Genomic DNA, 26,348 nt, shown 5'->3' with positions numbered 1-26,348 from the left:
AAAACTGAAAAGATAGGGTGTGAACTGGTGAAAAGAAATTCGGTGTTTTTGTCGTCGTCGTCATCATCATCATCATCATCATCATCATCATCATCATCATCATCATCATTTTTTTTTTCCACTGAAGGATGTAAAAACGAAGGGAGTGGGTGATAGTGTGGCGATGATGATGACTAATAAAAATACCCAATACATCTGGAACGAAAGGAAAGAATCGCTATTACTATGACTAAAACTGCATCTGAGGTTAACTGTGTCTTTGTGTGTGCCGTCAGTGTATCATGGTGTTTGTGTGTCTGGCTGCTGCACATTCACACTGACACACACACACACACATCTATACTGTACATCGCAAAGTGTACCCAGTGTTAAAGTCTGTGCACATAATCAGCCCCTTTACCCCGAGAACGTCATGTTTGGGATTATACCGGCAACTTCATTCGATTTGATCCACCTTCGGTTAGATTTCGTATAGTAAAGAGGTTAATGAAGGCTGTAACTAACCCTCTAGTTTAGAAACGATTAATGAAGGACCATCTAGTTTTTCTTCCAGTTTAGAATAAAATCATTTGTAAATATCAAGAATAAAGTATACGTCATTACTTTGAGGAGGTTAAGTGTTACAAAGAATGTAAAATTATTGCGTGAATAATACCAGTTAATCTGATGTCACAGTATAGCCTTACGTAACCCTTCCACAGAGAAGGTCTCCTCTGAAGCTAAATAACACCCAGTGGTAATAGGAAATAAGATAAAATGACGTCATCTCTCTGGTATGTTGGTGTATGGGTGCGTGTAAATGATACTGCGTGGATACCAGTTATCTCCCGTGTGACAACTCATTCCTATTCACCCAATCCCATCTCCTTGTTCTCCGCCCCACCCCGACCCACTCGCCTTAGCCTCCCACCCAGCCGTCTTGCCTCGGACTGTCCTACCTCACGCATCCTCTTTCCTCTGTCTCCCCTTTAACTAAGCCCACCTCACACCACCACCACGGCTTACACTTACCAAATCACCTGGTCACATCATCATCATCATCTTCACCAGTTTTCTATTATCAGTGCAAAGGAGAAAGAGTCAGAGGCTGCAAGCCTGCAGGAAAGTTGCTCTCATCAGGAATGAAATGATGGTAAGAGCCAAAATCAACGTTGGTTCGTTTCGAGAGGCCCGGTCATATCGCATTAACAAGATTGGAAGTCATTAGAAGGAGAAAATGCAGATTCAGGACGAATGTTCCTTAGTTGAACAACAGATGTATACATGAAGGACAGAGTATGTTACTCCTGCATTAAGGAGCTGGAGAGAAAAAAGGGTGAGATTGCGTTGCTAGACAGGTGCTGTGCATCTGCCGCAGATAGGTAGGAATACGAGCAGATAATTCATAAAAACAGTGATCATTGTAACAACGTTAAGTGGACGGAAAGAGATGCAACACTGCGGCGATGATAGAATGGTAAGGAGTCAGTAAGAGAAGGGGAGTTGATGAGATGATTAAGCTTTTGCCTCCAACCTGTTAAGAAATTCAGTATGTGATGAGCCCCACACAGGAGACCTGTATATCACACACGGACGATTAAGGCCCTTGTACAGTCAGCACCTGCGCAGGGGCTAAGGAAATCATGGAATCTGTTTAGCACACTCAGTCTCTGAGAAACCAATTTTGTAGTGGAAGTAATATGGTGCGGAAGGTACCCCAAGGATATTGAGGAATGATGGAGGACTGTGATGCGTACTGTTGAACGTTAAAGGAAGATTCTTGCTGAAGGTTTTGACGGGTTGGAAGGAGGAGATGGGTTTAAGAATCACTAAAAATAAAGAAGTCTTCGCTCACCCCAGTAAAAATGGTTTAAGTCAGAAGTCTGATGGCAACAAATTTGTGGTCAAGTCATGGAAATCAACCTCGCATTTAACTAGGGCGATCCATCCCCATTTTTCTTGACATAGCCTCTCACTCTTCCTCGCCTAGCACCACTAAGTTAATACTACAGGTTATCTATGAACTTGGACTCCAGAATGAAGGTGGCTTCGGATTAATGGATGTCAACTGCACAGAGGGTTATCAAGGTAGATTGCAAACTTTTATAAAAGTTCAGATTTCCCCTAGAGAACGACACGCAACAGTCAGACTTACATCCAGGCTCCCAGTTGCACTGCTGGGTGAACAGGGAACGAGGGGAGAAACAAACTTCGTCCAAGAGTTTAACCAGGCCGAGAATCGAACTAGAAGTCTTCCAGTTGCGAGCTGGATATGTTATCATTGCACCACTGGCTCTCCCCTTGGACTCCTTTCCCTGCACCAACCGAAACGTACAGACAGAGTGACCTCCTCAATAGCACACCCAGGGCCTGGCTCTTCTTACTTCTCACACACGTCCATGTCAGTTGTCCCTTTGGTATTTCACTGTGTATCTTTGCCAACTTAAAACATTATACACTTTAACACATACACATACAGTAGATGTTTGTGTGTGTGTGTGTGTGTGTGTGTGTGTGAGAGAGAGAGAGAGAGAGAGAGAGAGAGAGTGAGAGAGACAGTGGATAAATAGGCTTGTCTCCCATCCTAACTTGTCTCCTTCCAACTTTTAAACTGTCATATAACATTCTGCCTGGCTATCATCTCCAACATGCTATTAACTACCTTGTCACCGTATTTTACACTACCGTTTTTCCGTGTGTGTGTGTGTGTGTGTGTGTGTGTGTGTGTGTGTGTGTGTTTGTGTGTGTGTGTGTATTGGCAAGAATTGTCGACACCGATGGCAAATTGTGGTGTAGGGATCCAGGGCTAGGCCACCCATTCCCGACATTTAAGGCCAGGGTGAATCCTTCAGTCCTGTGACATATTTTTTTACATTCTTGCAAACTACACTTCTTAATTCAGCTCAGGAGAGATTTTTCGAACTGGAGGGGGTAAATAGCCTTGAATAACCACTCTACCATCAGCAATCTCCGGTAAACTGAATTAATCGTCTGTTAGCAGCAAAATTAAAATGTTCATCGGAGTGAAGGGGATAAACGATGGCAGATGTTGGTTAGCCTCAGTATTCAGCGGCCATTTCAGAGATGCTTATGACTGTTAGATTTGTTCGGCCGGCAGCCCACAGAGTGCAGTTAGGTACGATAAAATGAAACCAGGAACCTTCCATCTGTGTCATGTGTTCCACTTACTTATTTGACCGAAAGTTTGTTACTCGATTGTTTCCCACCTGCTGTGCTCATCATGGCGAAACAACCTTCGTCTCGAAAAAGATGAACGTCGAGTAAGATTTTCGTGTAATGTTTGACTTCTGCCACGGAAGGCACGAGAACGTTAGTACTGAACCCCTATTTGACTGTTGGGGGGGGGGAAAGCTAATAATGAATTTCACAAAAACTGGTAAATAACGTTTGCTACGCGGAAGACTTTGCCTTAAAACTTTTGCTGAAAATATGTTGAGCCTCCTCCCTCCTTCCCCAGCCAACCACACCCCCTTTAAGGATCCCCCCGACGAGAGAGAAAGAGAGAGAGAGAGAGAGAAGGGGGGGGGGAAGTAAGAAATTTTGTTGTTTCGTTCACCAGACTGAATTATTGTAACGTAAAAATAAACACCACCAGCACGATGCACAGGGGAGTGGCGGTAGTGTAATCGGCAGCACATTTGGCCAGGAACAGAGAGGTTCTGGGTTCTGTTCCACTGCCAACCAATGAACGTTTAGGCCGGGTCTCTTGTACTCTAGTCCGTTAGCACCTGGAGCTGTAAATCGACGGTTGCGTGTCGTAGTCTTTAGTGTGTTTATTAGGCGGCTTCATCGGCCATATGGAGAGGGCAGAGAATGAGAGACTGACTACAAGAGTAGATGTGAGTGAGGTGGAGTGGGAGAGGAGGAAGGAGAGACTTCGAATGAGATGGAGGGATGGAGCGGTGAGAGATGTGAGAGAGGGGTTTGCGAGTAGGAGGGAGGACAGTCAAATGGCAGAGGACGGGGAGTAAGGCGTTTGGCAATAGTAAACTACATTGTTTGTCAGTCACATTTATCCATGACGATGCACTAGCTCTCCGACTAGCATCGTTTTGATAACAGTAGTGCCTTGGGGTGGGTACCGTTTATTGCTCATGGCCCGCACCCTATCCAGTTTTTACGACAAACAAGTTTTCATAGCTATAGGTTACTCTCGGAAACCGTAGTGTTTTTTACATTTTTGTATTACTTCAACTTTCCATCCAATTTGGTTGTGAAGTGTTTGGTAGGTGTATGAGTGAATAAAAACGTACAAACAAGTAATTTTGTACCCGACTTCTGTCCCATATTGCTACGTGGTAGAATTTGAAGTCAGACATCATTCTAATAACACTGGCTGAGAATAATAAAAGAATAACTTGAAATTTACCAAAAGTTCTATTTGTTCCTGTAATAGCTTAACCATTTCTGCCCGTGGACGTCTTTATTCATGCTGTCTCCTGACGATTTTATTCAGCTCAGGGGACACTTTGCAGTAGAGGCGTTAGACATATACTTAATTAACTCCATCATTACTAGATATCCTTCCTGACGCATGCAGTCGTCCGGAGGTGACAAGAATAAAATGAAAAATACGTGATGGAAATGAAGGAGGTAAGGGACAGGTTAATATAGCCAGTAACGTGTTTTAAGGCACAAGCTAATATAGCCAGTGTCTAATTTTAAGGGATAATTTAACATAACCAGTCACATATTTTAACCCATTCAGTCCAATGACGTAGTTTTTTTTTCCTCCTTTGTTATTTCCAAACGATTTTTTCAGGTCACAAGATTATTCGATGTGGTGGGATTAACTACAGCTTTTTATTAACCCCTTCACTACAAGGGGTCTGTCTTAAGTTCAGTTAAATAATTCCTTGGTAGCAAGATTAAACTATAGTACTTCCACTCTAACTTGGCATCAAATTTCTATCTCCGCTACTTCACTGCTGAGCTGCAGCAAGCCATTAATACTAGAATATGGTACCAGTCACGAAAAAGTACTGTGAAAATGATGTACAACCATAACACTGCCTTTTTCTACCACTGATCTACGTAGAATAATCTGCAAAAGGGCGAAAATCTTGGCCAAATTAAGGTGAAAAAACTATACCAAAACACGTTACTATATCCAGCCTCATTGCTTCTGTATCAGCATTGAGCCCGTGTAATTCTGTGTAAAGCAGCATCACCACTGACATTTACTAATATATCTCTACTCCCAACATTTAAACTGTCAAAGCTAATTATATTCTCTCTGATTATCTTGCGGAAGGAAAATATGCCAACTTTTTTCATCATTTATGTTACCGGTATATATTTTGCATAACTTTTCACACAGGGGGTATCATGCTAAGTGGCTTTGGATAATTCGTAGCACTTATTCCTTAGCGATTTATTCCGTGCGGTATACTTAAATATCCTCCTCTGTGTTAGTGATGCAAACTGTGCTGATGTTAAACGGTGTAAATATCACACAAGAGGAAGTTAAAGTCAATCTATCTATCTATCTATTGCCAGACGTCTTAATTCTGTAAGGGGTGGTCACAAACAAATCGCCTCCATGTCGTCCTGTCCCCGCCATTTCATTACCCTGCTTCCAGCTCACACTCCCCCCCCCCCTCTCTTTCATAAACCTCTCCACTCCATCCCTCCATGTCATCCTGGGCCTCCCCCTCCCTCTTCACCCCCCAGCTTCACCTCACTCACATACACTCTTCTCGTCAGTCACACGCCTCCACCCTATCCAAATGGCCAAACCACCTCAATATAATTCTCCTAACGCTTTCTGTCACATCCATATCCATACCACAACGCTCCTTCTCTTCCTCATTTGTCATTCTTTCTCTCTATGTGACTCCACATGCTCCTTTCAAATAACTCATTTCCACTGCTCTCGTGTCCCGCCACAAGGTCCAAGCTTCACTTCCATTCGTTAGAGCTGGTATCACAATACTGTAATGCGGCGACTTTTTTACTTCCATGCACACTTCCCTGTCACTGCTTTCAAAGAACCAGCAACCTTTCTTCCGTGTTGTACCCTTTCAAGCACTTCACCCTCTAAACTTCCATCCTTACTCATCAAAATAAATTGCTGACGAAGAGACAATGACGAAGGTAACGGGATTTTTTGGGGGGCGGGGGATGGGGTGGGGGGTATATTACTAAATCCTGGTGTGTGAAGAGAAACACAAGCGTCCAGGTATTTGACATTTAATAAACACATGATGGAGCAGTGAAAGAAAGCTGGGCCGTCTGTTTCGTTACCCACTGCGTTATGTAAAGTGGAATGCTGGCTAATGATTGGCTGTTCTCACACGGGGTCTGAGAATTGAGTTGTCATTTATCAGGGCCTATCTACCCTCTGGTGCCCTCAGTTTTAAAGATCGGCTGTTTGGTGTAGGGCGACCTGAAATCCCTGTAAACGTGTGTGTGTGTGTGTGTGTGTGTGTGTGTGTGTGTGTGTGTGTGTGTGTGTGTGTGTGTGTGTGTGTGTGTGTGTGTGTGTGTGTGTGTGTGTGTGTGTGTGTGTGTGTGCGCGCGCGCGCGTGCTTGCATGCGTACGTGCGTGCGCCTATTGGCGTGTACCTGTGTCTTCAAGCTGCTGATCGTGAGGAAACAACCATCATCTCCAAGGGGATGAAAAACAAATATGATTTTCGTGTTATCTTTTCATCTGCGTCACGGAAGGCACGAAAAGGGTGTGATTTACCTCGCCTGAGTATTAATTTGTCGGAAAGAAAATGAAAACTTAAACATAAGTTCAGCCAAATTTGGTAAATGGCCTTCATTTCCCGGATCACCACCACTTCACTATGATGACCCTTTTTTTTTTCTCTCTCTCTCGTTGCCTACAAACGATTTTTTTTCCATTTTAGGAAATCGACACAATCTCTGGCATGTAAGAGGACAGTGAAGGCTGTATATCAGACCTCTCCAGCCCGAAAACCCTATTCATCTCTGAAGACAGTGATAAGGAAATAGCAAGAATAAAACAAGTACAAGACTGCTAGACATACGGGAGCTACAGCACCCTAATTTATACTTCGACATAGTTGATGAACTGTACAGGAGTGAAGCGGCAGCTTCATGACGCTGGTATGGGCGTCGCTAAAAGTCTATGGGATTGAAGCACCTCTGTCCAATAACGCTAGTGAGTGACAGACGAACAAAACACGTCCTATACGTTTTCATGTCTGATGTAATGCATCATCTTATTCACTGGGTTAATCATAGAATTCTTGCTGAAGATTTATTGAACCCCGTCCTCCCTCCCCAGCCGACCACACCCCCTTTAAGAAGCACCAGGGAAAATAGCTTGAGAAATGCTGGTGTTTCGCTCACCAAAATGAGTTATTTTAGTTTGTAAATAAGAGTCTCAGCAAGATGCACGAGGGAGTGGCGGTGGTGTAATGGGAAACACACACTGCCTGCAGTTAAGAGATCCCTGGTTCGATTCCTGGGCAGATCACAAGACCTTTGGTCAGGCCCTCTTTACCCCGGTCTCTTTGCAATTAGAATTGGAATAGGGACCTCGATTTGTTGCGTATCTAGATTTGGAGCAACGTTTACTAAATGATTTCCTAAACTGTACTTTTTCACCTTAACTTGGCCCAGATTCTCGTCCCCTTGCAGATTTCACGTACAGTAGCTCAGTGGCATCAAAAAACAGTACTGTGGCTCTACATTCTTTCGTAACTGGCATGATATATGACGATACGTTGTAAACTTAGCATTCAGCGTGGAGTATGGCAGTTTTAGTACAAGTTGGAGTAAGAGGAGGATAGTCAGTGACTATAATTATTCCAGAATCCTATAAGCTTCCTTTATCAGACCCTTTCATTGATTTGTACCTTAAAATAATTTTTATCCAATCGATTTTGACATTTTTCAGAAAGGTCATTTTGCACTTGCTTGAAAGGGTGCAGCAAGGAAGAAAAGTTGTTGGTTCTTTGAAAACAGTGATAAGAAATAGAGAAGTGAGCATGGAAGTAAAAAAGCTGCTGCGTGATAGTATTGTGATACCAACTCAAACGAATGGAAGTGAAGCTTGGACCTTGTTGGAGTGGCACAAGTCAGGAGTGAGAGCAGTGGAAATGAGTTATTTGAGAGAAGCATGTGCAGCCACATGGAGAGACAGACTGACAAGTGAGGAAGTGAAGGAGCGTTGTGGTGTGGATGTGGATGTGATAGAAAGCGTTAGGAGAAATACACTGAGGTGGTTTAGCCATGTGGAGAGGATGGAGAGCAAGAGACTAATGAGGAGAGTGTTTGTGAGTAAGGTGGAGGGGGGGGAGAAGGAGGGGGAGGCCAGGGATGAGATGGAGGGATGGAGTGGAGAGGTATCTGAGAGAGGGGGGGGTGAGTTGGGAGTAGGGCAGTGAAATGGTGAAGGACAAGGCGACATGGAGGTGATTTGGTTATGGCCATCCCTTACGGGATTGAGGCGTCTTTCAGTTGATAGATAGATTGTAATTTTGCACAAAACACTGCCAATTTTGCATGTTTTAAGGCTTAAAAACCATCAAGACATTGATGTAGAAGGCTGAAATTTTGCATATTTACATCCATATATGTCTTATAAACCTACAAACAAATCGGCGACCTTGACCTTGGGCAAAGGTCATTTCCAGGGTCAGAGGTATGCAGTTTTCAAATAGCTATATCTCGGAAACTATTGTTCCTTGAGAGAAAATGAAAAGTGTTCCAGAATCCTAAAATCTAGGCCAGTTTATGATTTTAGCACTAAAACCAAATATAAATATTTATTTAACCTGTTTGAGGCCCTGTGTTGGTAGCGCCTATAAAGGTTATATAATTATGGTGTATAGCAGTATTTTACATACAGGAGAATAAATTTTGACTGATTCATGGGTATGATATTTCTGCTTCAATTTATACAATCTAGATTTCCTTATATGTGTTTATGAGGGTGTAGAAAATTGTCCTTGGACAATTTTACAATGTTCTGATTTGTTATTATTACTATTATTATTATTTGTATTATTATTATTATTATTATTATTATTATTATTATTATTATTATTATTATTATTATTATTATTATTATTATTTATATCATTATTATATGGGTATGGTTCCTTAGGTTGCTCAATTCTACGGCACTGTGAAATGAAGACATGTGCAGGGAATAGCTGGAGACATGTGATTGCTGCAGGCATGGCATAACCTCTTCTGTCCCGCGACCTACTTTTAAATTTAGTCTTGCATCCTTCAAACGATTTTATTATTATTAAATGGGACTTGCGTTGAACTGCTGACCCAATACCAGGATCCGTGAGCGACAGCCTGGGGCCCTGAGGCTAAGAAACATTACAGGCCCCTGACCCTACTACCTTTTGACACCCACCTCCCCCTGCCGTTAAAAAATACTATTCTTAATTCCGATAGTATATTTTATCCCTTGTGTGTGAACAAAATTATCAAACATAAAATTATTAGGTCTACTGTTATATAATGTTGAGGAACGCCCCGCTTGGCTTTGGCTCTAGTGTTTTGGTACCATTTCTTTCTCCCACGCCCCATCCAAAGCTATATCATACGTCTCCCGTACACATCCTCCACTGAGCTAACTCTAATCGTGTGTCATAACAAGAATTAAAGGTAAAAACGTCCACGGAGTAACGGGGTTGAGGAACAGGTTAAGTAAGCACATCTTTCATGCTTTTGTCAGTAATTCACCTGGGTAATTGTACTTACGCGAAATATTACTGATGATTAACCCACCTGAAAATTAACCTAACTGTGTGTGTGTGTGTGTGTGTGTGTGTGTGTGTGTGTGTGTGTGTGTGTGTGTGTGTGTGTGTGTGTGCACGCACGTCTGTATATCTGTGTGTACGCGCGCGTGCGTGTGGTCATATGTGTGTGTGTGTGTGTGTATGTGTGCTTGGTTATGTTTATGGGTTTGAGCGTGCGCGCATGTATGTATGTATGCATGTGTAACTATACGTGTGTGTGTACGTGTGTACATGTGTACTTAAGCGAGTGCGTATGTGTATGTGCCTTTGTTTGCGAATGCATTTGCATGTGTGTGTGTGTGTGTGTACAAGTTTGTGTGTGGCTGCTTGTGCATGTGCACCTTTGTGTGTGTGTGTGTGAGCGGGTGATATTTGTGTATCGTTGCTGACTACACTCCCTAATGTGGGATACAGGCTGATCATACATGTTATTTAAATGGACTTGCTGACATCGTTGCGCTGCCAGTGATGTTCTCAGTTAACGCGTTTTCCTCACGGTCTACGTGTTACGGTAACCATTGACACATATGTTACGTCAGCACTTAATGCATTCAGCACCATTTACCTGTCACCGGGGCTAAGTGTTGAGGCGGGAGTGGGAGGGAGATGAACATTGACAACAGTTTAACATCGGAAGTTGAGCCGGATTCTGGTGGCCCGCTTTGTGATGGCCGGACATTCAAAGGTCACAGTTCACTCAAGAGGCAGCGCTGCGAATTGTAATAATGGATGGGATTTTCCTTATATCCGGGTAAATTGCAGTTACAGTTTCACGAGGCTGTAATCATTAAACGGTAAATCGGGGGCGCCAGCTATTCACTCATTCCATGTAGTGCTATAATCAGGTGACTGCACTGAGCGACAAATCAGATGGTTTTCTGTAACCCTGGAAACACTTCATTATGCTGGATGGTAACTATAACCAACAAATCGAGACCTGGCTGTCTAGTAGGGTAAGGCGCTCAGGGCAAAGCGATTGGTTACTGGTGCTCTAAAAATGTGGACTTAGTAGCCTAGCCCCGGTTGCCAAGGCTCCTAATGGCCAGTAAAGTTGTAACCCAGCGTACCTCTTACTGATTGCTGAATCAGGGTAGGATGTATTCGGCATTTAGTAAAACAATGGGATAATGTTTCCTTAGTGACCATAGAAGTTCGCTGAACTCAAAAGGGCAAGGTTATAGCTATGTAGGTAATATACGATCATGATGAAAAAATGCCGTATATGGAATGAAAATATAATTACACATAATATAACTAGCAAGAATATTCTGGTGTCTGTTTTCCATCTAGTAATACAACTGCGGACTTTTTTCACTGTTACCGAACTGTCAAAACATACTAGGCTCATACTAGACGAAGCACTCATTTTTAAACGATCCGGAACGGTTGAACGTGATCTCGTTTCATTAGTGTGGAGGGCAAATACTTGTAAAAGGCTTCCTGAGCGCAACTGTAGGTGTAATGGTGTGGTGGGATGGATGGCAGCAGCCACAACCCAGACACATCTCTCAGTCCATCACCAGCTGTGGTAAATACATAGGGCTGATCAATACTAATGGGTCACCGCTCACCACCTGTAACTGCGTTGGGAAATTACATAAACCTGTTATTTTTATGGCCATCCATTACTGCAGTTTGCGCCATGGGAACAGTATAATCGGAATCATTGTTTTTTTTTTTTTTTTTTTTTGGAGGGGGGGGGGGGCCAGGGCTCGGCTCATTGCTAATGGTGGACCAAATAAATGTGTCGCCACATGTTGGAGAAATATTTCAAATATACTTTCGCTCAACACTACCTGCAAGATCGTCGCGGGCATAATATTGAGTTCTAGTTCAGGCAGCTCCCTCCTCCGTTATCAGCACTTGACTGTGCTGACAGGCTGATAAGGGCTAGTGAGACTTGTATTGGCTATTGATGTTTGTATTATACTCAGTGCTTCTGACAATATATCATTAATGCGTCCTATGTAATGAAGGTCCGTATCTTCGTTTTTCGGTGACCTGTCGCTGTTCATTGTCTCCTTTCCGGACAGCTGGCAGTCCAGACCGTCTCAGAATTGACTGAGTGACACGAGCTACAAGTTGTGGTGTGACGCGGGCGGGGCCGGGCGGCGGGACGGCGTGGAGGCTGCTCACATCATTACACCACCACACACACCCTCGCCTCCCACTACACCTTCAATAAACACACCTCTCACATGTAACCACATCATTTCTTTACTGCGTAGAAAGACTGCTGTATTTGGTCAAGACTTATTAGGGGTTAATGAAGCAACAGTGTGAGCCATGTGAAGTGTAATGCTTCCTGGAGCAGTTTATAGTCAATTTAGTTACATGCTTCATTGTCTAGTACTGAAGAACTGCTCAGTATCATGTCATATTCATGTATGCTGTATACTTGCTGTCCGAGAAGGAAAGCTATACTTAGGAACAGCTAATGCAATATGAGAGATAATCCATGTGCTTTGGGTAGGCTACTGTGCACTTGAGGGTTTATTTAGTATCAGTTGGTTGCAATAATGGTGTTATGTGAGTGGGTAACAGGGCCGTAGTGGTGGTTGGCCAAACAGGTGTTGGTGCACCATATGGTAACCCAGTGACCTGGTTCTTTCGTCCCACCAGGTCCCGCTGACTCCCAAGCGCCCCCCACCCCATCCCAGCCCCCTCCACTACCACACCACCACCCCGGCACTGGCCTTACCTCAGTGAGTGCTGTGTGGAGGTGACTGTGGTGGAGCAGAGTGGAGCACAGGTGGAGGACACTGACACGCCGACTGTCCGAGGATGACTGAGGGTGGGTGGGCGGGCTCCCTACCTCCCTCGGACTCCGTCCCCTCACCCCTCCGGCGCCTCCCCTCCCCTAGTGTAGCCAGGGCGCATGTTCCCAATACTTCCCCGGCCACCTGCCCCGCTCCAGCTACTGCCGACCCGCCGCTCCCTTTGCATGCCACACCTCCCTCCGCTTCACAACTTTACTCCAGTTTCTGTGGATTTTCTTTCTTACCTTTATGCCAGTTTTCATGGATTATCTTTCTTAGAGCCGTATTTCAGATAGCATCGGAGGCTGCGCAACACCTAGTCTTTAGAGATTTATTCTGCCTACTGCTTCTTGATATTCTTGTATGTTTTCTTGGAGTATCCCTCTTAGAACTGAATTTTAGATGTCAAAGTAGGCAACGTAACACTACTTCCTTAGATATTTATTTTGTCTACTACGTCCTAATATTTTCATATATTACTCTCTCATTCACAGGAGGAGCACAATCCAGCGTGTCCCTAACTGCGTCAGCCACTCACTCACAGAGTCACTGCCATTTTGAAGAATGAAAGCTGGCAACTGGCAACCGGAGAGTTTTACCAGCGTCACGCAGGCACTTTGAACGATTTTTGCCGTACCTCAGGGGCGTGTCTGGGGGTGTGTTTGAGGTGCGTGTGGTGTGCATCTGGGTTGTCTTAGGGATATCTCCAGAGACGATGGGCACAGCCTGGGATGTATCCAGGTGGTGGATATGGTTGGAGTGGGTGCGGATATAAAATGTTTCCTTTGTTGTTGCATACAAAGGGGCGGCCAGATCCAGTGTGTGTCCTTCACTGTATCAGTCACTCACTGACTGGGTCACTGTACCTTTCTGAGGGATTAAATCTGGCAAATTGCAAACGTAGAATTTTATGGGTGTCACTTTCATTTCCACCGACTTTTGTCGTACCCACAGGGACGCGCCTGGGGTGTGTCTGAGGTGCGTGTGGTGTGCATCTGGTGTGTATCTGAGGGGTGTGTCCGAAGACAAATGACGCCTTTGGGGACATGCTGGGGTGGTGGATGTGCTTGGGGTGGTATCGGTTATCAAGTGTCTTTTGTCTTGGTTACATAGTTTTAAATAAGGCCTTGCTTTATGTGACGTAGGGCCCTTCGTGGCACCCCTTCTTTAGCGATTAATTTTGCTTACTACATCTTAAAGCTGTCTCATAAAAATTTACATAATTATACAATATTTTCGACCTTGTCTGTATCAGTAACATACAAGAGGACATTGAGGTGCAGCAGGGAAAAATATAATTGAGGAAAAGGTGTTACGGTATCTCCAGAGCCACTAACAACTTCTTTCTTTCGCGTGCCACACCTTCCACTGCGTCAGTCTCTTGGTTGATCCTTTTTCTTGCCATTACTCACACACTCTGGTCTTCCTTGTCTCCAGACTGCTTTTCAGTTACAGTCGATTTATTTTTACGGTTGTTGTCATATAGATCATTCTTCTGTTTTGTACTTTCTTGACCCTTTCTTCCTTCCATTCTCCTTTCCTTGGCATTTTCTTCTTTCCGTGCCGTTTTTCCTTCTCTCCCTCCTGACTTCCATGATTCTTCTTTCCTTCCTTCATTTCGAGGCCTTTCTTCCTTCCTTCCGTTCGTTCTTCCATGATCCTTCCTTCCTTCCTTTTTTCCACGACCTTTCCTTCCTTCCTTCCATCCTGCATCCTTCCTTCTTTCTATCCTTCCATGCTGCTATCCATCCATCCTTCCTTCCTTCCTTCCTTCCTTCTTTCCTTCCGTCCCTTCTTTCTTCCTTCCTTCCCTTTCTCTGGTACACGCACATTCGTTATTGAGTTTCATTCCTTTTTTTCACGGAGATCAATGGCTGTAAAATGTTATATATGGTTCTTCCACATGGAGCTCCCACGTCCCTGTAATTCTGTCTCTCGTGTTTAAATTATGATAGAGCTACATTAATCCCTGCAGAGTCTTAACCCTTTCAGCACGTAGGGAATCATGGCTATCTTATGTCTGTTTTGGAATGGCCTCGTGTGGTGTAAGGGTTAGAGGCGAATTACTGTGGTTTATATTCTGTTTCAGCTTTTTGTAAATGCAGATGGTTAGGCCTGTGAGGTGCAGACAGGATTCCGGGGCTTGGGTAGTGTCTGGGTATGTGTGGTTTATTTCACTGGGCATGATGCAGATAGTTCTCCCTCTTGTGCAGTCTTTTGCCTTGTTTCCTGAACACTGCCTCACCTCATCCTAAGGTAGAAAAGGGACATTTTTTTTCACTCTGCATGCTGTTGATGGTGTCGCCTTTTGTATTCCCTCTCTTTCTTTTTCTGGACCCAAACCCACCCCATCCTTGTATGGGAAAAAGGTCATGATGAAGCTGAGGAAGTGGTTGCCGGAACGTGAAAAGACGGCGAAGGTTTGAGTTTAATGAAGGTTCTTAATCAGCGTAGTAATTAGCGTGGACAATAATCCAATATTCCGGCTGGTGCTCCTGCTGGGGGTAAAACGTTCCTGGGCAGCACGGCACACACCCACCCTTCCCTCCTCCTCGCTTCACTTACCTCCTTCCTCCCTTCTTTCCCCTTTAATTTTCTTGACTTCCTTCGTTCTTTCACCTTTAATTTTCTTTCGTTCCGCTCCTTCCTTTCTTCCATTCGTCACTCTCACTTCTGTTATTCAGTGTATTTCCTTTTTTCTTTCTTTCTTTCTTTTTGAGGTTATAAGGTACAATCCCACGGTCTTCACCTCGCTCACTATCAACCCACTTCCTTCCTTCCTTCACATTCACTTTCGTTGTACAGTGTCCTTCCTTCCTTCCTTCCTTCCTCTGCATTCACTTTTGTTATTCAGTATCCGTCCAGTTCTTCATCCTTGATTCCTTTACAATTCTTTTGCACTATCCAGCATATTTCCTCTTCCTTCTCTCCTTTCATTTTCTTTCTCTTCTCTCTTCCCAGCTACCGTTCTTTCTCTCATTCCTCCCTCCCTCCATCTTTCCGTTCTTTACATTATCCATTATTTAGTATCCTTCCCCCTTCCTCCTTCCCTTATTCAATTTTTCGCTTCTTCTGGTACCACTTCTTTCATTTCTCTACACTCACTTCTGTTATCCAGTGTCCTGCCTCCCTTCCTTCCCTTTTAATTTCTTTCGTTTCTTCCGTCCTTCCTTTCTACCTTGTTACATTTTTCTTCCTTCCTTCTTCCTGTCTTTTTCTTCCTTTCTTCCTTCTTCCATCCTTCCTTCTTCCTACCTTCCTTCCTTCCTTCCTTCCTTCCGTTAGTCACAGTCATTATTGAGCATACTTCCTCTTCCTTCCTTCCTTTTTTCTTTCTCTTCCCTATCCCTCGGCCCCGCGTCCTTTTCCCCCGTTTACCTCCTTCCTTTACATTCCCTTTTCTTATTCAGCATCTTCTTCCTTCCCTCTTCCCTCCGTCTTCCCTCTTCCTTTGCCTCTTCTAATTTTCTTTTCTCTTTGTCCTTATCCAGGTCATCACGGCACAATCCCACGGCACGGTTCCTTGGCCTCACTCACTCCCCACCCCCCCTCCCTTCTGTCCTTCCTTCCAGCTTCCCTCCTTCCTTCATTCCAGCTTCCCTCCTTCCTTCCTTCCTCCTCCCCTTCCTTTCCTTCCTTCCTTCACTCACTCACTCAGTCACTCACTTACTCACTCACTCACTTTTTAATTCATTCATTCATTGTTCCTCCCATTACGTTCACTTTCATTTCCATTATCATCCCGTCCTCCCTTCCATTACACTCACATTCATTATTTGCTACTCATCCTGCCTTCCGTTATATTCACTTAATTTATTCAGTGTACTTCCTTCTTCCCTTCTTTTTTCTTTCTATCATCTCCACTTCCGTTAATTAGTGTCTTTCCATTCATTCTTCATTCAGTCTTTGCTTTCATTACGTTCGCATTCATTATTCCCTGTCCTTGCTTCCCGCCATTATATTCACGTAATTCTTCGCCCTTCCTGGCTCTTCCTTCTCTTCAATTAATTCTCTTTACCTGCATTGTTTTCCTTCACCTTCTGCTTTTTTCTTTCCCCTTTCTGTTCCACGTTTTTCTCTGCCTTTTCCTTTTTTTCCCTGTCAACTCCTTCATCTCCGTGACCCATTTTCCTGTTTTTTTCCTCAATATTCTTGCTTCTGCCAGACGATTTTCCTCAGCGTGCCGGAGGGAGGGGCTTTTTGGGGGAGGGGGAACAGGAGGGGTTAGATAAAGCCTTCATTTACCCTTCATTGTGTGGCAGGAGCTGAATAAAATCGTCTGGAGGTAGCAAGAATAAAATAAAAAAAGTCACCCAGTTGAAGGCTTTAATTTTCTCTTCTTTCTTCTCTCTCTCTCTCTCTCTTTCTCTCTCTCTCTCGCCGTCTCATAATCTTTGTCTCAGCTTCATATTAAATTACCTTCCTTTGTATTAACGTTCTTTATCTTTTTCCATTGTTCAGCTTTTCCTTTTTGCTCAGCTTTTATCTTTTTCTTCTTTTTTCAACACCCGCGTTGGCAAAGCGAGAGTGAGTGTTAAGTTTTCCTCAGTGTGTGTTGGGGGTGGGGGATTAGGGTGGAGGGTGAACAAAACACTCAAGCGTCTTATATCAGATTTTAGCTTATTTTGTTGAAGGGCAGAGGAAGCTCCAATTGATTTTGAGGACAATAGGTCCGAGGTAAAGGTCAAGGGTCTGGGTCAAAGTCTGAACTAGTAAGGTCAGTGTAAACAGTTTGTAGGTGAAGCTTGGTGGAAGGGTTGAAGGTAATGCAATAACGAAGTGGTTTGATTTTGAGAACAATAAATCAAAGGTCATGGTCGACGGTTAACTCGTGTCTGTGCCTGAATGAAACTTTTAGAACTGTCTTGGTCTGATCTGGACCAAATTTGATGGAACTGTTGAATCACCGAGTGGCTTGACCTACTGGTTTTGAAAACAGTAAGACAAAGACCAAGATTACATGGCAAGGTTAGTTTACAGTTAAGTTTTTATCCGATCTCCAGCAAGCACTGTGGAAGGGTTTTGGCAAAGCATGGATTAAGATTGATTTAAAAGTCAGTCAGTCAGTCAGAGGTCAAGTTTTAACGTAAGGTTATACGTCAAGGTCACAGGACAAGGTCAGCTCAGATAAGTTTGATCCATTTTGAACCATCTTTAGTAGAAGGGTTAAGGATATGACAAGAATTAAATTATTCGATTTGGAGGGCAAATGGCCGAAGATCAAGGTCACAGAGCAAAGTCAGATGTTCAGTTCATAGAGCATTTGATGGCTGCGGGTGTTGAGTTCACAGAGTGCCACTTGTATGTTCGATTTATCCTCATTCCACAGCCTGCACGAGAAGTGGATGAGGCACGTCTTTTTTCCACAAGAGGAGGGGAGAAGGAAGTGGTTTCAAGAGTAACCGTTGTTATATCAACCGGGAGCGTTACAGAAAGCTTCTCAGACTAACTGTGGTATTATCCACAGTGGATGTAACATATGTTACTTAGACTGTGGTATTATCCATTTGCACCCTGGAGCGTCACGGGAAACATTTAAGGTTAACTGTGGTATTATTCGTTTCTCCCACTCAGGTTTCATAAATTTTTCTGCTGTGGAGTGGGACTGCATAATATGGTACGCTTGTTTCCTTACCCCTGTTTACCATAATTTTTCACTTTTCATTTATTTCCCCTTCCTTTCATCCTTTTTAATTCCCTACTACTTTTGACCATTGATCATTATGCAGTTTTCAGTCCTCTTTTTTCCGTATTCCTCCTCTTTCCTTTTTATTCACATTTTCTTCATTTTTTCACATTCCTTATTCTTCACTTGCCATTGCTCTTGCCTTTTTTCCGATATTCATTTATACTTTTCATCCCTTTCCTTCTCCTTTCATACTGTAATTATTAAGTTTCTTTTATTACTCTTTCCTTTTCCTTCCTTTTCATCATTCATTTTCCATACCTTTGTTTTCAGTCGTTATTCACTTGTAATTTCCCTTATCTTTCATTCTTATTATTTATCTTTTCTTTCTTCGGTTACTCAGTTTCCTTTTAATTTCACTTCATTCATATTTTTCACATCCCTGCCGCCTTCTCTATTCACTTTGTTTTTAAATATCCTCCTCCTTTATTCTCAGTTACTTTCCTACCTTTGTTTTTCATCCCGGAGCTCCTTAATTAGGTGACTTTTTTTTTTTTTTTAGTTTATTCACATTACCTTCATACAATTTTATTCATTTTAAAAGAGGTATCTTCTAGGGAGGGGGTTGATGAAGGCTGTATTTATTCCCTCAGTTCGAACATTTACCCCATGATGAATAAAACCGTGTGAAAGTAGCAAGAATAAAGTGCAAATTACGTCACATAATTGCCAGTCAGCTCAGACGTGCTAGAGACCTGTGGTAGTGTTGTGCTAGTGTGCTTTAGTGATCTGTGATAGTGGTTGTGTTAGTGTGTTGTAGTGATCAGCGATAGTGCTGTGCTAGTGATCCGTGAGTGTGTGTGTTGTGGTGACCCGTAGTGACCCGTGATAGTGTGTGCTACCTTGTGTGAACTAGTGCGTAATGGCTTCCTCGGCAGAGAGCTGTGTCCCCACTGCAGGTACTGAAAAGGACTACCTTGAATTAAAGGAGGAACTTCTCGAACTGAAGCGGGAGGTACAAATTCTCAGGCAGGAGAAGGCACAGATGAGGGAATTGTTGGAGGAGATGTTGGAGGAGAAAGAGAAAAAGTCTGAAGGTTGGACACTAGTTAACAAGGGTGCAACGAAGTTCACCCTTAAAAAGCAAACGGAAATTAAGACAACTAATACATTCGACGCACTACGGGACGAATGTGAAGGGAAGGCAGAGAGGGAAGTAGATGAGAAGGACGGTGAGGGAACTTCCAGTACAGGTAAGTATAAACAGAACAAGAAAGGTAAGAAAAATGTTGTTGTTGCTGGAGACTCCCAGGTGAGATATCTGAACAGGGCCATGTATACTCCACTCGCTAAACATGTGTGTCTTCCAGGGGCCAGGGTGGCTAATGTGGTAGATAAAATTTCAACGATCGTAAAGGAAAGTGTTGACCAACCCACTGTGTGCCTCCGTGTAGGAGGCAATGATCTTAGGAGCCGTAAGAGTGAGGTCCTGTGGAAAAGGTACAAGTATATGTTATAAAAGGTTATGGAGATGGGAGGAACCCCTGTAGTGCTTGGTGTTTTACCAAGGTGGCGGGTTGGAAGGGAATGGTTGAGCAGGGCAATAGGGTTTAATTGCCGCCTTGAAAGGTATTGCAAAGATAATGCAATACCTTTCGTAGACAGCTGGGACCGGTTTTATGGACGAAGTGCCTTGTATAGTTGGGATGGGACTCATCTTAGCAGGCAAGGAGTTACTGTTTTAGCTGGAATGATAGATAGGGAGTTGGAGGGATTTTTTCGAGATTGAGAAGTAGGTGTACAAGAAGATGCAGCAACTACAGTCAGAAATCATTATTACCATGTTTGGATAGTTGCATCGATACTTGCAAAATTAAGAACAAAAGTTCAACCAATAGTGTAGATACATCCACTCAGGCACCTCAAATTGAGCAGGCGATGATAGATGATAGAACAAGCGATGATAGAAGGGCGATAAGCGATAGTACAAAAAATTGTTATATTAGTAAAGTAAAGAGTTTCCCAGTTAGTAATAAAATAAATAACAGTAATTGCCAAGGTAAAGGCATAACTACTCGTAATAATCTGAAAGTGTACTACACAAACAGCCGGAGTTTACGTAATAAAATGGATGAACTGAGGGCTTTAATTTGTACAGAGAAAATAGACATTGCCGTTATTAGTGAAACTTGGATGAATACAGACACTCGAGAATTTTTAGCAGAATATCAGATAAAAGGCTATAATATTTTTGTCAAACCGTCAGGGAAGAAAGGGGGGAGGGGTAGCTATTTATGTAAAGGATTCATTAAACTGTTACAATAAAGCAGACATTAAAGTAAATAGGGACACAGAAAGTGTCTGGGTTGAAATTAGTAACAATAGGGAGAAATTAGTCTTAGGAGCAATTTACAGATCTCCTAAATTAAGTAGAGCTGATAGTAAATACCTCTGGGAGGAAATTAGGAAAGCATCACAGTCCAGCTTAGTAATAATTGTTGGGGACCTTAATCTATCAAGGATAGATTGGAGAAATCAGACAGGAGATGCAGAGTCAGAGGAATTTCTAGAGGTAGTACAGGATAATTTCCTTTATCAGTATATCAGGGAGCCCACCAGAGGTAATAATATACTAGATTTGGTTTTAGCTAATAAAGAAAATATCATTAGCGATATAGAGGTTGGTGGACGACTTGGTAATAGCGATCATGAAGAAATTAAGTTCAAATTTATTTGGGATGTCTGTTCCACTGAAAATACCTCCACCGTTCCTAATTTTCGTCTAGGAGATTTCGATGGCTTAAGAGCTTATTTTCGAACGGTATTCCACAGGGAGATTAGCTATTGGAGGGAATGTCAGGTTAGTGGGGATCCCCAGGTCATAGGTCAGGCGCAGGAAGCACGTGGGGATGTCCGTCAGGTGTCTGTGAGGGGGGAGGTGGTAGATAGGAATGTAGTCCACGTGACGGAAATTAACTCAGCTCCAGTACCAAACAGACGTTCGACCAGTGAGAAGTATAACGAGTTAATAAATATAATATACGGAGGCCAAGATAGATATATTCCTTCAAAACCGTTTAGAACTAACAATTCAGAACCAAGATGGTTAAACAACAGATTAAAATCTCTCATAGGCCAAAGGAAAGGAATATATAGAAAAATAAAACGTGGAGAGGAACACTTACGTAACCGGTACACAATTTTAAATAGAGAAGTAAAGAGGGAGAAAAGAAAAGCAAAGAGAAGTTATGAAATTAAGGTTGCAAGTGAATCAAAAGTAAACCCCAAGGGTTTTTATCAAATGTACCGAACGAAAAATAAAGATAGGATAGGACCACTCAGAACAGAATCAGGTGACATTACCAGTGAAGATAAAGAAATGTGCTCCATCCTAAATAATTATTTCATATCAGTATTCACCAAGGAAAATCTAAGCCTGGTCCCTCAAGCAGCAAATATTTACCATGAGAATACGGAAAATATTCTTAGTAAAATAACCATTAGTAAGGAGGACGTATTGAAAGAAATTAACAAGTTAAAACCTCAAAAATCGCCAGGTCCGGACGATATATATGCAAAAATTATAAAAGAAACCAAAGAAGAATTATGTCAGCCACTTTTAACGTTATTTAATGACTCTTTAAGTTCAGGAGAAGTTCCAGAGGCGTGGAAAACCGCAAACGTAGTGCCCATCTTTAAAAAGGGTGATAAATCAGCTGCGTCGAATTATCGTCCGATAAGTCTAACGTCTATAGTAGGAAAAATGTTAGAGTCAATTTTGGCAAATAGGATTAGAGAACACTTAGAAAGATTTAATCTTATAAACGAAAGTCAGCACGGATTCAGGCAAGGACGATCCTGCCTCACAAATTTGTTGTCATTCTACTCGGAGGTCTATGAGGCAGTAGATAGCGATAAAGCTTACGATGTTATTTATCTGGACTTTAGTAAAGCTTTTGATAGAGTCCCACACGAAAGGTTAGTTAGAAAGGTTCGAGCACACGGTATAGACGGCGATATCTTAAAATGGATAGAATCTTGGCTGAAAGGACGAAAGCAGAGAGTATTAATAAATGGAACTAAGTCGGACTGGGGATTAGTAACTAGCGGTGTACCACAGGGTTCAGTACTCGGTCCCTTATTATTTATCATATATATAAATGATCTAGACTTAGGAGTCAATAGCAGAATCAGCAAATTTGCCGACGATACAAAAATAGGGCGTATCATTAACTCGACTGACGATTGCCATAACTTACAAAAAAGACCTCGATACATTGTCCAAATGGTCTAAAACTTGGCAAATGGAATTTAACGTTGAAAAATGTAAAGTACTTAACGTAGGCAAGACCATTGGAGATACTAAATACAGCTTAGATAACAAAGAAATTAGCAAATCTGAATGCGAGAGAGATCTAGGAGTTATGATTAGTAACGACCTTAAACCTAGGCAACAGTGCATTAATGCGAGAAATAAAGCAAATAGGGTCCTAGGATTTATTTCGAGAAGCGTGAGCAATAGATCATCTAAAGTAATACTGAAACTTTATCTAGCATTAGTAAGGCCACATTTAGACTACGCAGTACAATTTTGGTGTCCTTACTATAGAATGGATATTAATTCGTTAGAAAATGTACAGAGAAGAATGACTAAAATGATACATGACGTCCGGAACCTGTCATATGAAGACAGACTGAAAAGACTAAGTCTGCATTCGCTAGAGAGGCGTAGAGTAAGGGGAGACTTAATTGAGGTTTTTAAGTGGATAAATGGTATAAATAAGGGAGATATTAGCAAGGTACTTAAAGTGAGCATACAGGATAGAACTAGAAATAATGGTTTCAAACTAGAAAAATTCCGTTTCAGAAAGGAAATCGGTAGAAATTGGTTTGGTAATAGAGTAGTAGACGAATGGAATAAGCTACCTAGTAAAGTAGTTGCTGCCTCTTCCATTGAGAGTTTCAAGCATAGGCTAGATAAGCATATGACAAATAAGGGGTGGATATAGAAAAAAGAAAATATTATAACCAATACTAATTCAAAAATAAATTTTCTTTTCAGGTTACACTATGATAGTCTCTATTCTCCTTTCACACTTTCCTGTAAAATGTCCACGCCAGTTTTTCTATACGGCGTGGTGTTCTTTCTGACTTTTTCCTGCCGGCTTCGGCTGGAGGGTTTGGAGGGCGGGGGAGAGCCTTCTTCTTTGCTCTCCTTATCTCATTCTAGTAGTTCAGTTACTCTTCTAGGAGCTGCCTAGCATGGGCCAACCGGCTTACTGCAGTTATCCTCTCTTCTTATGTTCTTCTTATGTTCTTATGTTCTTTCACTCTGATGACGTTTTGCTCGTGTCCTTGCCGCCACCCGACGATTTAATTCATATCAGGTGACGCTTTATGAACTGAAGAGAAGCCACGCCCTCCAGTAACCCCCTCGCTGCACCACGTCTCCCCGTGAGGTGAAAGAGACCGTCTGGTGCAAGCAAGGGTGAAACAAAATATGTCACCAGCATCGAGGGGTTTGTCAGCTTGCCTCTTCCTGTTCCTCTTCCACTCCCTCTTCCTTTTCCCCTCTCCCTATTGTTCTTCTTTTCTTGCCCATTTTTTTTGTTGCTCAGTTCTCCTCCCCTCTTCCTTCTCTTTCCTTTCCTTCACCTCTCCCTCTTCATTTAATCATTTTCCTCTCTTCCATCTTCGTACCCACTTTCCTTCTCTCATTCATTATTCAGTGCCCCCTTTCCCTGACGCTCCCATATTCACTCTCTCTCTCTCTCTCTCTCTCTCTCTCTCTCTCTCTCTCTCTCTCTCTCTCTCTCTTTCCATTACGTTCCTGATTTTCCTCTCTCCCATCATCCATCACGTCCAGTATACACTTTTCCCCTTCCTCCTTTGCTTTTCATTGCCTTCCATATTTTTCTGCATCTCTCTGCCTCCATGTTGCTTTATTTACGTAGCTTTGATGTTCCTTCTTTATTTAAAAATCTTTCACGTTTCTTACCTAAATTTCACTTTGTACTTAATCTCCTATGACTCTCAGCTGAATAAAATCGTCTGGCATAAGCTGATAGGGAATACTAGAGCTGCCCCGACCGTGAGAGGATTAGTGATGAATGTATTAACACTCCAAGGCTCCAATACCCACTCTCAGCTTATGAAAATCGTCTGGGGTTCGTTCAAAGAAAATACTGTAGAAGGCAGCCATGAAAGGGTAAAATTTCCTTCACGTTCCTCTCTCTCTCTCTCTCTCTCTCTCTCTCTCTCTCTCTCTCTCTCTCTCTCTCTCTCCATCCCTCTTCCTTATTTTACATTCCATCTTCATTCTGTCTCCATTCACTCTTCATTCATTTTCCTGTTTTAATCCATTCATTTTCATTTTCACTCTTCATTCATTTTCCTGTTTTACTCCTCATTCAGTTTCCTCTCTTGATATTCTGCTGTGCTCACTTTCCTCTCCATCAACCCTCCTCTTCGTTATTAAAACCCATTCCCTTCTTCATATCTCCCTTCATCTTCCCTTTGGCCCCATTTTCATATTCACCTCTTCATCTCACTTTGCGTTTTCCCCCTCCTGTCTTCTGCTTATTTTACTCTGCTTCCTTCATCTCCCTTTATGATCCCTTTGTCATTTTCATATTTTCATTTTGCGTTGTTTCATCCCCTCCTGTCTCTCTCTCTCTCTCTCTCTCTCTCTCTCTCTCTCTCTCTCTCTCTCTCTCTCAAATGTTTACTAAGTTTTCTATCCATATTTTATTTATTAACCATTTCACTCCAGTGACTTTATCCTTTTTTGATTCTTTCTACTTTCAAATTTACTTCTTTTTTTTGGAGGGGGGGTAGAGACTTTTGGAAATGGAAGGGTTATAAACAGCCTTCATTAACCCTTTCAGTACCAGACTAATCCTAAAGTGCATGAGAGAGAGAGAGAGAGAGAGAGAGTCATCGGATCCAATTTTAATTCCCTTTCTCCCTTTCCCTCTCGTTACATGTACAGTACATATTCCTATCTCCATCCACCTCACCCTTCCCCATTCATATCCCCTGCTGTATTCTGTCCGCATTAATTTGGCCTGAACTTGTCACCTCTCCATCTTGAATGCTGAGCTGTTAGGGGAGATTAACACTGGAAAATAGTGTCTGTCAAAAAGGAGTGCTGTGGAAAGGATGAGGAGTCGTGGTATCGCCGTATTCTGTTGCAGCTAAGGGAGGTAAAGTGCAGAAGGACAAAATCTCCGCCAGGTTAAGTGAAATGAACTGCTGTGGTGCGTTGTTTATTCACAGACCACTTTCCGCCCAGATCGCCATTCCTTGATAATTTCCTATACTGTATTCATGACCATTTTTCTAACATGATGAAAATCCTAGCACCTCTCAGCTTAGTGGATGGCTAAGTGTTGCAGACTGGGGGGTCGATTTGACTACTGTACAAGGAGACGCATCTCTTCCATCTATCAGAGGCTCCATGAACTTCATACATCCACACCTTAGTGTTCAGATTGTGGCAGTGGCTCGGTTACGTTAGATAAAAACAAAAAACTTAGCATAAAATTGCAGCATTAATGCCTCATCCTGGCACTGAGCTAAGGGATATAAGTTGTAGAATGATCTAAATATCCGACAAGTTAAAGTGTACGGAGTATAGTGGTCCGTTATTTCTTCATATTCCACCCTATATTCGTCTTGCCCTTCCCTGTTCGTTTGCTGCACCATTTTCGTCCACATTAACTTGGCGGAGCTTCTTACGAGCATTCATTTACCTCATATTTTCTGCAACACAGTGGGAGAATGACAACACGGTGCTACGGTTGTACGTTCTTACCATAGCCTTTCTTCGTGAACAGCTTGCTACAGGTCAGCTTTCAGGATGTAGGGATGACAGTTTTAGGCCAAGTTAAAGTGGATGGAGTGTAGTGGTTCGTTGCACGCTCAATATTCCACTCTGCGTCCATCTCCCCGTTCCGTGCTCATTACCCGTGATAGTGGTGGAGATGGTGGAGGCAGTGGTGGAGACAGGGGTTGGTGGTGTGAGGAGTGGTGGTGTACGGCTTGTTTACCCCGGGGCCACGCTTCCCTACTGCACAAAGAACACCACGCCAATATTGTAAACGCGTCACCCACAGATATTACACCACTCCGCACCCACACGCCCCCTGCAGGCTTAATTTTCTCCCACCCACACCACCACCACGCTAACAAAAGTTGAATCCGGAGCCTGAGGCCGATTAGGAT

This window comes from Coenobita brevimanus, chromosome 24 (genome assembly GCF_032717465.1).
Source record: "Coenobita brevimanus isolate Jiangsu-jjx chromosome 24, ASM3271746v2, whole genome shotgun sequence".
Classification (NCBI taxonomy): domain Eukaryota; kingdom Metazoa; phylum Arthropoda; class Malacostraca; order Decapoda; family Coenobitidae; genus Coenobita; species Coenobita brevimanus.
The sequence above is the reverse complement of the archived record's forward strand: the minus strand, read 5'-3'. Positions refer to the sequence as shown.